The sequence below is a fragment of the Pristiophorus japonicus genome, chromosome 8 (genome assembly GCF_044704955.1).
Source record: "Pristiophorus japonicus isolate sPriJap1 chromosome 8, sPriJap1.hap1, whole genome shotgun sequence".
Taxonomy (NCBI): Eukaryota; Metazoa; Chordata; class Chondrichthyes; family Pristiophoridae; genus Pristiophorus; species Pristiophorus japonicus.
This window is the reverse complement of record NC_091984.1, coordinates 85,845,860-85,860,758: the sequence shown is the minus strand read 5'-3', so window position 1 is coordinate 85,860,758 and position 14,899 is coordinate 85,845,860. Positions and strand designations below refer to the sequence as shown.

General features: G+C 47.5%; 1 protein-coding gene across 1 annotated transcript in view; it reads left to right on the top strand.

The window, feature by feature from the left end:
- LOC139268115 (interleukin-12 receptor subunit beta-2-like) overlaps positions 1-14,899 on the top strand; it is a 186,658-nt gene that overhangs the window by 127,182 nt on the left and 44,577 nt on the right. The window lies entirely within an intron of this gene.

Below are 14,899 nucleotides of genomic sequence, written 5' to 3'. Positions count from 1 at the left end.
AACAGGAAGTTCAACAGGAAACAGGAAATTCAAGAAGAGACATAGCAACAATGAGAGTTAACAGTTCTGGGCTTATTTTTTGGTGAACCTTTCCCTCCTCAAGGTGAGAGATGTTAATAGTTAGAAATGGAAACTTTCCCTATTTCAGGCACTCCGTGTCTGCATCAAGCACTCACTGGTGGCTAGATTCAAAATAAAGTTCCTTTTACTCTGAGCCTCAGAACATCCATAGTGCCCAGCTCTCACATCACACGTCTGAGTGAGATTGCCCGTTAGATTTAGGATCACCTCTAATGAAGCGCTTCACCTGAATCACTAACCTTTCTTTCTCTTTCGAACACTAACTGAATGGCTGTTTTATTTCAGACTTCCAGCGTTCTTGATTTCTTTTTCCTTTTTATCTCGACTATAAGAACATAAGAACATAAGAAATAGGAGTCGGAATAGCCATTCAGCCCTTTGAGCCTAATCCGCCATTTAATAAGATCACAGTTGATCTGATCTTGGGCTCAGTTCCACTCCTCTGCCCGCTCCCCAAAATCCTTGACTCTCTTATCATTCAAAAATCTGTCTATCTCCACCTTAACTATATTCAATGACCCAGCCTCCACAGCTCTCTGAGGCATAGAATTCCACAGATTCTCTGAGAGAAGAAATTCCTCCTCATCTCAGTTCTAAAAAGGCGGCCCCTTATTCTTAAACTATGCCCGCTAGTTCTAGATTCTCCCACGGGGAGAAACATCCTCTCTGCATCTACCTCACTCCACATAAGACATAAGATTACAGAGAACAGACAAAGAAGCCTTTCAACCCATCAGTATGAGTTGATTTGAAGCTGTCCCCAGAGATAACAGGCCAGCATCTAACAATTTTACTGAATTAACACCAGAGAAAATGTCTTCACAGGCCAGTGCAGTGCAGTACAGTCCTGGAACATTGCATTGTTGTGCTTGGATGGTTGGCTAAATTAAAATTCATGGCTGAAATGCCTTTAATAACCCTATCTATACATACTACACATTTACTACACATATTCTACACAAGATGGCTGCTGCAGGACATGGAAAGTGTCACCCTGTGCAGTATGGATTGCTCTTCCAATGGTGAGGTTGGAATATTGGTGCATTGTTAGAGCAATGTTATAGAGGGAACTTTGCATTGGACCTACCTGTACTATCTCTGACATGAGGGCGCTTGATGTTGACAGTGAGTACCAGACATGGGGAAGGTTCCATTTTCTAACACCAACGTCCCTCACTTTCATGACCATATGCATTTCGTGAGGCTAATGTTACTATCAAAAACAGACATTGTAAAGAAAGGTTATTTATAGCTGTTATGTCCTTGGATGCTCGAATAATGACTCACTGAGGCAATGTGTTGTATTTGAACTGTAGTGACCTTAGTCCTTTATTTGTTAACTCCAGAATGAGGGTCACGCCTGGTGGCCTGCCTTTCATGGCACCATGGCTGGCTCTGCTGCACAGGAGGGCAGGAAAAATAGTGGGAGAGCGATAGTGATAGGGGATTCAATTGTAATGGGAATAGATAGGCGTTTCTGCGGCCGCAACCGAGACTCCAGGATGATATGTTGACTCCCTGGTGCAAGGGTCAAGGATGTCTCAGAGCGGGTGCAGGACATTCTGAAAAAGGAGGGTGAACAGCCAATTGTCATGGTGCATATAGGTACCAACGATATAGGTAAAAAAACAGGATGAGGTCCTACGAGACGAATTTAGGGAGCTAGGAGTTAAATTAAAAAGTAGGACCTCAAAACTAATAATCTCAGGATTGCTACCAGTGCCACATGCTAGTCAGAGTAGGAATTGCAGGATAGCTCAGATGAATATGTGGCTTGAGCAGTGGTGCAAAAGGGAGGGATTCAAATTCCTGGGGCATTGGAACCGGTTCTGGGGGAGGCGGGACCAGTACAAACTGGACGGTCTGCACCTGGGCAGGACCGGAACCAATGTCCTAGGGAGAGTGTTTGCTAGTGCTGTTGGGGAGGAGTTAAACTAATATGGCAGGGGGATGGGAACCTATGCAGGGAGACAGAGGGAAATAAAATGGAGTCAGAAGCAAAAGATAGAAAGGAGAACAGTAAAAGTGGAGGCAGAGAAACCCAAGGCAAAAAACAAAAAGGGCCACATTACAGCAAAATTCTAAAGGGGCAAAGTGTGTTAAAAAGATAAGCCTGAAGGCTCTGTGCCTCAATGCGAGGAGTATTCGGAATAAGGTGGACGAATTAACTGTGCAGATAGCAGTTAACGGATATGATGTGATTGGCATCACGGAGACATGGCACCAGGGTGACCAAGGCTGGGAACTCAACATCCAGGGGTATTTAGCATTTAGGAAGGATAGATGGAAAGGAAAAGGAGGCGGAGTGGCGTTGCTGGTTAAAGAGGAAATTAATGCAATTGTAAGGAAGGATATTAGCTTGGATGATGTGGAATCGGTATGGGTGGAGCTACGGAATACCAAAGGGCAGAAAATGCTAGTGGGAATTGTGTACAGACCACCAAACAGTAGTAGTGAGGTTGGGGACAGCATCAAACAAGAAATAAGGGATGTGTGCAATAAAGGTACGGCAGTAATCATGGGCGACTTTAATCTACATATTGTTTGGGCTAACCTAACTGGTTGCAATGCGGTGGAGGAGGATTTCCTGGAGTGTATTAGGGATGGTTTTCGAGACCAATATGTCGAGGAACCAACCAGAGAGCTGGCCATCCTAGACTGGGTGATGTGTAATGAGAAGGGACTAATTAGCAATCTTGTTGTGCGAGGCCCCTTGAGGAAGAGTGACCATAATATGGTAGAATTCTTTATTAAGATGGAGAGTGACACAGTTAATTCAGAAACTAGGGTCCTAAACTTAAGGAAAGATAACTTCGATGGTATGAGGCGTGAATTGGCTAGAATAGACTGGCAAATTATACTTAAAGGGTTGACGGTGGATAGGCAATGGCAAACCTTTAAAGATCATATGGATGAACTTCAACAATTGTACATCCCTTCTGGAGTAAAAATAAAACGGGGAAGATGGCTCAACCGTGGCTAACAAGGGAAATTAAGGATAGTGTTAAATCCAAGGAAGAGGCATATAAATTAGCCAGAAAAAGCAACAAACCTGAGGACTGGGAGAAATTTAGAATTCAGCAGAGGAGGACAAAGGGTTTAATTAGGAGGGGGAATATAGAGTACAAGAGGAAGCTTGCCGGGAACATAAAAACTGACTGCAAAAGCTTCTATAGATATGTGAAGACAAAAAGATTAGTGAATTCAAACGTAGGTCCCTTGCAGTTGGATTCAGGTGAATTTATAATGGGGAACAAAGAAATGGCAGACCAATTGAACAAATACTTTGGTTCTGTCTTCACGAAGGAAGACACAAATAACCTATCGGATATACTAGGGGACCGAGGATCTAATGAGAAGGAGGAACTGAAGGATATCCTTATTAGGCAGGAAATTGTGTTGGGGAAATTGATGGGATTGAAGGCCGATAAATCCCTGGGGCCTGATAGTCTACATCCCAGAGTACTTAAGGAAATGGCCCTAGAAATAGTGGATGCATTGGTGATCATTTTCCAACAGTCTATCGACTCTGGATCAGTTCCTATGGACTGAAGGGTAGCTAATGTAACACCACTTTTTAAAAAAGGAGGGAGAGAGTAAACGGGTAATTATAGACCGGTTAGCCTGACATCAGTAGTGGGGAAAATGTTGGAATCAATCATTAAAGATGAAATAACAGCGCATTTGGAAAGCAGTGACAGGATTGGCCCAAGTCAGCATGGATTTATGAACAGGAAATCATGCTTGACAAATCTTCTGGAATTTTTTGAAGATGTAACTAGTAGAGTGGACAAGGGAGAACCAGTGGATGTGGTGTATTTGGACTTTCAAAAGGCTTTTGACAAAGGTCCCACACAGAGATTGATATGCAAAATCAAAGCACATGGTTTTGGGGGTAATGTACTGACTTGGATAGAGAACTGGTCAGCAGACAGGAAGCAGAGAGTCGGGATTATCGGGTCCTTTTCAGAATGGCAGGCAGTGACTAGTGGGGTGCCGCAGGGCTCAGTGCTGGGAACCCAGCTCTTTACAATATACATTAATGATTTAGATGATGGAATTGAGTGTAATATCTCCAAGTTTGCAGATGACACTAAACTGGGTGGCAGTGTGAGCGGTGAGGAGGATGCTAAGAGGCTGCAGGGTGACTTGGACAGGTTAGGCAAGTGGGCAAATACATGGCAGATGCAGTATAATGTGGATAAATGTGAGATTATCCACTTTGGGGGCAAAAACATAAAGGCAGAATATTATCTGAATGGCGGCAGATTAGGAAGAGGGGAGGTGCAGCGAGACCTGGATGTCATGGTACATCAGTCATTGAAAGTTGGCATGCAGGTACAGCAGGCGGTGAAGGAGACAAATGGTATGTTGGCCTTCATAGCTAGGGGATTTGAGTATAGGAGCAGGGAAGTCTTACTGCAGTTGTACAGGGCCTTGGTGAGGCCTCACCTGGAATATTGTGTTCAGTTAAGGTCTCCTAATCTGAGGAAGGATGTTCTTGCTATTGAGGGAGTGCAGCGAAGGTTCACCAGACTGATTCCAGGGATGGCTGGACTGACAGATGAGGAGAGACTGGATCAACTGGGCCTTTATACACTGGAGTTTAGAAGGATGAGAGGGGATCTCATAGAAACATATAAGGTTTTGACGGGACTGGACAGGTTAGATGCGGGAAGAATGTTCCCGATGTTGGCGAAGTCCAGAACCAGGGGACATAGTCTTAGGATAAGGGGCAGGCCATTTAGGACTGAGATGAGGAGAAACTTCTTCACTCAGAAAGTTGTTAACCTGTGGAATTCCCTGCCGCAGAGAGTTGTTGATGCCAGTTCATTGGATATATTCAAGAGGGAGTCAGATATGGCCCTTACGGCTAAGGGGATCAAGGGGTATGGAGAGAAAGCAGGAAAGGGGTACTGAAGGAATGATCAGCCATGATCTCATTGAATGGTAGTGCAGGCTTGAAGGGCCGAACGGCCTACTCCTGCATCTATTTTCTATGGCCCCAAGTTTCCACATGATTTGCTCCTGATTTTTAGGAGCAACTGGTGGAGAACGGAGTATCTTAGAAATCGCAATTCTCCACATTTAAGTTTTCTGCAGTTCTAGTCATGTAGAACAGTTTCACTTTGGAACAGAATTTTTTTTTCAAAAGGGGGCGTGTCCAGGCACTGACCCCTGATTTGAAAGTTTCCACAGTGAAAACGTACTCCAAACTAACTTAGAATGGAGCAAGTGAAGATTTTTGTAGGCCTGAAAAAACCTTGTCTTCACATTAAAAAAATCAGGCGCAGGTTACAAATTAGGCGTCCGGAACGAGGTGGGGGGGTGGGGGGGGGGGGAAGGGAAGTCATTACATTCTACAATAAATCCTTAGTTATACTTATACAAATATTATACAAATAATTCCAACCTGAATAAAAATTTATAAGCAAAGAAATGATTAAATAAACCATGTTCCTACCTGTGTGAAAGTGCTTCAGGCAGGGAGAAGGCTGCAGGAAGCCTCACAAGTTGAGGCAGCCGTTCTCGACGGCAGGCGGGGGGGAGGAGGCAGTGATAAGGCTGCAGGAAGCCTCAGAAGTTGAGGCAGCCATTCCCGACGGCAGTGGGGGGGGAGGCCATCGGGAAACGGCTGTATAAACTTCTGAGGCTTCCTGCAGCCTTCTCACTGCTGCAAGAAGCCTCAGTGCTGATCATGGAAGGGCAATGTGGTTTTATTAAAAAATGTTAAAAATTAAACAGCTACAATGAACTACAAAAATGGACGAGTGCCAATGTTTCCTTCACACTGCGCGTGCGTGAACGCTCCAACGCGCACGCGCAGGGTTGCTGGCACGAAAAAAACTCATTTAAATGGTACCCGCCCCCTCCTACTTACAAAATCGGCGCGAGTGGTAGGCTCCGCCCCCTGGGCGCCGCGCTAAGCTGACATCGAGCTGCAAAGCGCTCAAGAATAGCGCGTTTTTTTCAGGTGCCGTTTTCGGCGCGAAAAATGGGCGCCCAGCTCGGAGGGGCGCCTGTTTTGCCGCGTGTGGAAACTTGGGGCCTATGTTTCTATGTTTCTATGTTTATACTAGGCCAGGCACACCTGTACAGGTAACCTACAAGTCTCCCACTACTGTGCCATCTGGTGGCACACCATGTGATAGTACAAACAGTAGCCATGTAGGATACATGACATTACTCTCCCCCAAGCCTTTAGTGCAAATTGCCTCTGCATTGACTGTGCTCTGGGCTTAGCTCTATCTGGTTGACCCTTGGTGGTTCGTTTCAATCTTGGGTGAGTGGTTGGTGCAGTCATAGGCAGTCCCTTGGAATCGAGGAAGACTTGCTTCCACTCCTGAAGTGAGTTCTTTGGTGGCTGAACAGTCCAATACGAGAGCCACAGACTCTGTCACAGATGGGACAGATAGTCGTTGAGGGACGGGGAGGGTGGGACTGGTTTGCCGCACTCTCTTTCCGCTGTCTACTCTTGATTTCTGCATGCTCTCGGCGTTGAGACTCGAGGTGCTCAGAGCCATCTCGGATGCCTTTCCTCCACTTAGGGCGGTATTGGACCAGGGACTGCCAGGTGTCAGTGGGGAAGTTGCACTTTATCAGGGAGGCTTTGAGCGTGTCCTTGTAGCGTTTCCGCTGCTCACCTTTGGCTTGTTTGCCATGAAGGAGCTCCGAGTAGAGCGCTTGCTTTGGGAGTCTCGTGTCTGGCATGCAGACTATATGGCCTGCCCAGCGGAGCTGATTGAGTGTGGTCAGTGCTTCAATGCTGGGGATGTTAGCCTGGATGAGGACGCTGATGTTGGTGCACCTGTCCTCCCAGGGGATTTGTAGGATCTTGCAGAGACATCTTGGTGATATTTCTCCAGCAACTTGAGGTGTCTACTGTACATGATCCATGTCTCTGAGCCATACAGGAGGGCAGATATTACTACAGCCCTGTAGACCATGAGCTTGGTGGCAGTTTGGAGGGCCTGGTCTTCAAACACTCTTTTCCTCAGGCGACCGAAGACTGCACTGGCGCACTGGAGATGGTGTTGGATGTCGTCGTCGATGCCTGCTCTTGTTGACAGGAGGCTCCCGAGATATGGGAAGTGGTCCACAGTGTCCAGGGCCGCACCGTGGATCTTGATGACTGGGGGACATTGCTGTGTGGTGAGGACAGGCTGGTGGAGGACCTTTGTCTCACGGATGTTTAGCATAAGGCCCATGCTTTCGTACGCCTCAGTAAATACTCCGACTATGTCCTGGAGTTCAGCTTCTGTATGTGCGCAGACGCAGGCGTTGTCCACGTACTGTAGCTCGACGACAGAGGTTGGGGTGGTTTTGGACCTGGCCTGGAAACGGCGCAGGTTGAACAGGGTTCCCACTAATTCTGTAGTTTAGTTCCACTCCAGCGGGGAGCTGGTTGACTGTGAGGTGGAGCATGGTGGCAAGAAAGATTGAGAAGAGGGTTGGGGCGATGAAGCAGCCCTGTTTGACCCCGGTCCGGACTTTAATTGGGTCTGTGATGGATCCGTTGTTAAGGATCACAGCCTGCATATCGTCGTGGAGCAGGTGGAAGATGATGACGAACTTTTGGGGGCATCTGAAATGGAGAAGGACACTCCATAGACCCTCGCAGTTGACAGTGTCAAAGGCCTTTGTAAGGTCGAAGAAGGCCATGTATAAGGGCTGGTGCTGTTCCCTGCATTTTTCCTGTAGCTGTCGCGCTGCAAAAATCATGTCCAGTGTGCCCCGTAGGGGATGAAATCCGCACTGTGACTCCGGGAGGAGCTCCTCGGCCTCAGGGAGAAGACGGTTGAGGAGGACTCTAGTGACGACTTTCCCAATGGCTGATAGCAGGGAGATCCCTCTGTAGTTGCCGCAGTCAGACTTGTCCCCTTTTTTAAAAATGGTCACGATTACTGCATCTCTGAGATTTACCGCATGCTCTCCTCCCTCCAGATGATAGAGATGAAGTCGTGTATTCGTGCCAGCAGTGCCTCTCTGCCATGCTTCAATGCCTCAGCAGGGATTCTGTCCACACCCATAGCCTTGTTGTTTTTGAGCTGTCTTCTGGCTTTTTCTGCCTCGTGTAGTGTTGGGGTCTTACTGAGGTGGTGGCGGGTAGCATGCTGCGGGATGGAGTCGAGAACACTCAAGTCAAAGGCAGAGTCTCGATTGAGGAGATCTTCGAAGTGCTCCTTCCAGCGGGCCCTGACTGCCTCGGTGTCCTTGATGAGTGTTTCCCCGTTCTTGGCCAGCAGTGGGGTGGGGCTTTGGGCGTTTGCCCGTAGGTGGCCTTGACTGCAATGAAGAATTCTTGCACATCATGGTTGTCGGCCAGCTGCTGGTGCAGTAGAGCGCTGGTGATTGCTCTTTGTGTGTGTCCCTGACCACTCCAACCTCCCCCTCCCACATGTAGGTTGTGCCGGAGGCTCAGTGTGTTCATATACATTGAAGTTCAGAAAAACAAGTTTTCATTCATTTGTGGTTCAGTTGTGAGACCGGTATGTTAGATTGGTGAGATACATTATCGATGCGTACTGGGGATCGGTGACCAGTGCGTAAGGCCAAACTAGTTCCAGAACTGCTGAATGGCGTCCAGGCAGTCTGGTGGTGACGCGGTGCCCAGTGCTGGCAATGGGAACCCAGTTGGCTCAAGTTGCCTGCTCTTGGGGCTGTTGCCATGGTTCCTAGTGCCGGGCAGGTTCATAGATGCCTGTGACCTCCTTGTTCTTTCTTCGCACACTGGGTCACTGCTACTCCCTGAGGGGCTGTTGTCTAGCAGTGCACAGGGAACTGCTGACTCGCTAGCCTGGACGTTGTTTGGTTTGGGATCCTGGCTGGTCCCGGTCCCCTTTGGGAGGACTGTAGTGGGTGATCCTTCGTTTCCGGGTATGGCCTTGGTGGCGATGGGGTCTGGGGGCTGCGCCTTAGCACATTTTGCTTTTTCAGGCTCGTGGCGGTTGGTGCCATCGGGTGCCTGATAGGTGGAGCCGATCAGAGGCAGGGTATCGATACCGGTGCCGTTGCCCTCCTGAGATCGCTTGCTCTGCAACTCGTGTGTATTGGCTGCTTGTGGCCACACTCCATGGTGCATAACTCTGGTCCCAGGGACGCAGGCTACAGCATTGGGTAGCTCACTGGACCTGTATGCTCCCGATGGGTGTCTGCCTGCTGCATTGGCTGCGTGCAGTTGAAATCCTACATCGCACAACTTTTCATTACTTATTGTGAATACTCTGTAGCTCCAATTGCGATCGTGCGACTTTTCTTCGCTGGTTGCATGTACAAAATTCTGATCATTAATTACACATTTTACATGATCGCGCGACTTTTCCTTGCTTATCGCATGTACACAACTCTGATCATCAGTTACACATTTTATCTCTGACTTACAGTTGCTATTACATTGCTTGAGTGTGTGGAACTGTCCCTTTAATTGTGGTGGGCTGCAGGCCTCCTTTAAGAGAGCCTTGCTTTCTTTACCCCAATCCTCTTCTCCGTTTGGTGCCACATGTTGCTCCATCAGCGCTGCACCTCGTGGTCTGGCTGTGGCCATCTTTTTCTTCAGCGCATCACCTCGTGGTTTGGGCGCCATCTTTCCTCCATCCACGACGTCGACTGCTGTGCTCCTCTTCTCCCCGGGTTCTGCCACCAAAGCGGGGAAGTCGCCTTTGCTTCCTCCGAAGATTTTCTTCCTCCGGAGTCCTGTCACTGGAGCCTGGAAAGTGCGTTCGGGTTGTCTCAGCTGGATCATCTCCACGCAGTTGTGCTGAGTGATCTGTGCCTCAGGCGCTGTGCTGGTCTGCTCTCTGGTGCCGGGTCTGCCCTCAAGTGAGGGCTTGCTGTGCCTCCGAACGCAGAGGACGTCGATCGCTGAAGGGGTGAAGTCTTCCAACTTCCAATGGATTTTCTCCATCCCCCTTCTTCCGAGTAGCGTTGGTCCATCACCTGCAACAATCCACAGAGGTAACTTGTGCACCGCGCCATCATGAAGTATCTTTACATTTACATCGGTGTAAGTGTGCAGCTTTGCCTGAACCAGGACCAACTTGGGTCATTCAGCTTGATTGTCCCATAGCTTCTCAAAGGCTTCTTGATTCATTACTGACTGGCTCGCACCCGTGTCCACTTCCATGAAGACTGGAACGCCATCTATCTCGACTTCCATCCTCAACGGGGAACACTCGGTGGTGCAGGTAAACATGCCATATACCTCATCGTGGGGCTGAGCTGCCTCTCTCCCTATCATTTCATAGTCCGCGCTGGATTCATGGCCATCTACAGACTCTTCATCAATACAGTGAGTCATATTTCTCTTACACATTCACTGGAGGTGACCCTTTGTGCTGCAGCCTTTGCATACATAGTCATTAAAGCAGCACTGGTGAGCCCTGTGATTCCCTCCACGCCAGCATGGAGCTACTCGATTAGCCCCCGTCAGCGGACTCTGTGTTAAGGGACTCTGCCTGTTCCCTCTTCCCTGAGAGGGTTCGCGTTCTACAGTCTAGCTTCTAAAAGGTGCCACTTGGTGCACAGTACCTGGCGGGTTTAAGTCCTGAGGGCGAGTCATCTGCCGAGAGCCGCAGATTGAGGTCATGAATGCCTGGCTCACAGAGATGGCCTCCTGCAGTGTGACTGTGGTATCCACTGACAGTAGCTTATGAAGAAGGCCCTCATGGCCGATTCCAATGACAAAAATGTCCCGCAGCGCTTCGTTGAGGTGGTCACCGAAATCACATGGTGCCGCCAGCCTCCTGAGGTCTGCAGCGTATTTTGTGACTTCCTGGCCTTCGGGCCGTTGGTGAGTGTAGAACCAGTGTCTGGCTGTGAGGATGCTCTCCTTGGGCTTGAGTTGCTCATGGATCAGTGTTATGAGCTCCTTGTACGTCTTGGTCGTTGTCTTCGCTGGTGCCAGCAAGTCCCTGACGAGGCCATAGACGGTGGGCCCACAACTGGTTTGCAGGATAGTTCTGTGCTTGCCAGCCCAGTGTGGCCGGGTCGTCTCCTGTCAGGTCGTTGGCTGTGAAGAAATGGTCGAGCATCTCCACAAAGGTGTCCCAATCATCACCATCAGCGAACAGCTGCAACATACCAAGGGTAGCCATTTTCGCGTGAAAAGTCCATAATCTCGTCGCCAATTGTTATGTCCTTGGATGCTCTAATAATGACTCCACAAGGCAACGTGTTGTACTTGAACTGTAATGACCTTAGTCCTTTATTTGTTAACTCCAGAGTGAGGATCACACCTGGTGGCCTGCCTTTTATACTAGGCCAGGCACACCTGTACAGGTAACCTACAAGTCTCCCACTGCTGTGCTCTCTGGTGGCACACCTTGTGATAGTACCAACAGCAGCCATGTAGGATACATGACAATAGCGATATCATTATAACTACTCTACAAAATCTGCACTGATCTTACTCCCATTTAAAATTAATTTCACCTCAAATTTTCTCAGTTTGTTGCTTACTTGCCTGAAGGTGATAATTCATACCATGGTATGGTTCTACAGCATCCTTCCAGTAAATTGACCAAATAGTTATTTTGCATGTTTGAATCTCGATAGTGTAGGGCTGATTTTCCACCCATTGGCAGGTAGATCTGGAGTGGACAAGGCAGAGATTTGGACTGACCACCACTTCCAGGAGTTCCTGCCAAAAATGACAGCAGGCATTGAATACCTGCCCCCAAATATAGCAAGGTATATTCGATTGACTCATTAATGATGGAAAATATCATACAAAGTACTTCTTGTCATTAGCGCCATAGCAACACTGGAGGCTAAGAATGCAAGAGTGTTTCTGGTGTATAGAGTTCCTGAAGAGGGTGAAGGGGGGATTTAAAATTTAAAATTTAATTCTCCCTAAGGGAATGTAATCAATCATAGGATAATCAATTATCCGTCCTCTGCCAGCAATAATTATTTTTCCTTCAGTGGTCCTGGAGACCGACATGTGCAGCAATTTCCCTCCTTACCCTATCCAGAGACGAACTCCTCGATGCAAGCAGGAATCCTATAGAAGCCCATCCAAATTATTTAAAGGAGGCTGACCCTGAAAATTGGCTGGGGTTAGTGGCTCACCCCACTGAAGTTACATCAGGCTTCTGCCCAAGCAGAGAATATCTATTATCTTGGTGGCAAATCAGATGAAGGCAGTTTCAAGCTCCGTGGCAATGCCATGTATTGTTGACTAGTATGTCAACACGAACTGTCTAGGTTTATAACTAAAGAATGACCAATTTGTGTGAGGAAATAGGGGGCAGCTGTACCCCAACATGAGTCAATGCTTTCCAGGGGAGGAGGGGGACAGAAATGAGGGAATGATAACATATATAAAAAAGAAACCTCCTACAATTACCTGGGCAACGCTTGCGCCTCCACAGAGGTCATGATAAGGCATAGATAGGCAAAGGAAGCCAAATCCATTCTCATTGAAGAAACAAAAAAGAAAATTAGAGAGCAATATAATCAAACTTTTTAAATAGCAATCAATACTCTGGATGTAGAGCGATATTTTGTGCACAACCAGTGCAACAACAACAACTTTTATTTATATAGCGCTTTTAACGTAGTAAAACATCCCAAGGTGCTTCACAGCAGTGCTATAAGACACTGAGCCATATAAGAAGAAATTATCGCAGATGACCAAAAGCTTGGTTAAAGAGGTAGGTTTTAATAAGAACATAAGAAATAGGAGCAGGAGTAGACCATACGGCCCCTCAAGCCTGCTCCGCCATTCAATAAGATCATGGCTGATCTGATCATGGACTCAGGTCCACTTCCCTGCCCACTCCTCATAACCCCTTATCCCCTTATAGAAACATAGAAAATAGGTGCAGGAGTAGGCCATTCGGCCCTTCTAGCCTGCACCACCATTCAATGAGTTCATGGCTGAACATTCAACTTCAGTACCCCATTCCTGCTTTCTCGCCATACTCCTTGATCCCCCTAGTAGTAAGGACCTCATCTAACTCCTTTTTGAATATATTTAGTGAATTGGCCTCAACAACTTTCTGTGGTAGAGAATTCCACAGGTTCACCACTCTCTGGGTGAAGAAGTTCCTCCGCATCTCGGTCCTAAATGGCTTACCCCTTATCCTTAGACTGTGACCTCTGGTTCTGGACTTCCCCAACATTGGGAACATTCTTCCTGCATCTAACCTGTCTAACCCCGTCAGAATTTTAAATGTTTCTATGAGGTCCCCTCTCATTCTTCTGAACTCCAGTGAATACAAGCCCAGTTGATCCAGTCTTTCTTGATAGGTCAGTCCCGCCATCCCAGGAATCAGTCTGGTGAACCTTCGCTGCACTCCCTCAATAGCAAGAATGTCCTTCCTCAGGTTAGGAGACCAAAACTGTACACAATACTCCAGGTGTGGCCTCACCAATGCCCTGTACAACTGTAGCAACACCTCCCTGCCCCTGTACTCAAATCCCCTTGCTATGAAGGCCAACATGCCATTTGCTTTCTTAACCGCTTGCTGCACCTGCATGCCAACCTTCAATGACTGATGTACCACGACACCCAGGTCTCTTTGCACCTCCCCTTTTCCTAATCTGTCACCATTCAGATAATAGTCTGTCTCTCTGTTTTTACCACCAAAGTGGATAACCTCACATTTATCCACATTATACTTCATCTGCCATGCATTTGCCCACTCACCTAACTTATCCAAGTCGCTCTGCAGCCTCACAGCATCCTCCTCGCAGCTCACACTGCCACCCAACTTAGTGTCATCCGCAAATTTGGAGATACTACATTTAATCCCCTCATCTAAATCATTAATGTACAGTGTAAACAGCTGGGGCCCCAGCACAGAACCTTGCGGTACCCCACTAGTCACTGCCTGCCATTCTGAAAAGTACCCATTTACTCCTACTCTTTACTTCCTGTCTGACAACCAGTTCTCAATCCATGTCAGCACACTACCCCCAATCCCATGTGCTCTAACTTTGCACATCAATCTCTTGTGTGGGACCTTGTCAAACGCCTTCTGAAAGTCCAAATATACCACATCAACTGGTTCTCCCTTGTCCACTCTACTGGAAACATCCTCAAAAAATTCCAGAAGATTTGTCAAGCATGATTTCCCTTTCACAAATCCATGCTGACTTGGACCTATCATGTCACCTCTTTCCAAATGCACTGCTATGACATCCTTAATAATTGATTCCATCATTTTACCCACTACCGATGTCAGGCTGACCGGTCTATAATTCCCTGTTTTCTCTCTCCCTCCTTTTTTAAAAAGTGGGGTTACATTGGCTACCCTCCACTCTATAGGAACTGATCCAGAGTCAATGGAATGTTGGAAAATGACTGTCAATGCATCCACTATTTCCAAGGCCACCTCCTTAAGTACTCTGGGATGCAGTCCATCAGGCCCTGGGGATTTATCGGCCTTCAATCCCATCAATTTCCCCAACACAATTTCCCGGCTAATAAGGATTTCCCTCAGTTCCTCCTCCTTACTAGACCCCCCGACCCCTTTTCTAACCGGAAGGTTGTTTGTGTCCTCCTTCGTGAATACCGAACCAAAGTACTTGTTCAATTGGTCCGCCATTTCTTTGTTCCCCGTTATGACTTCCCCTGATTCTGACTGCAGGGGACCTACGTTTGTCTTTACTAACCTTTTTCTCTTTACATATCTATAGAAAGTTTTGCAATCCGTCTTAATGTTCCCTGCAAGCTTCTTCTCATACTCCATTTTCCCTGCCCTAATCAAACCCTTTGTCTTCCTCTGCTGAGTTCTAAATTTCTCCCAGTCCCCAGGTTCGCTGCTATTTCTGGCCAATTTGTATGCCACTTCCTTGGCTTTAATACTATCCC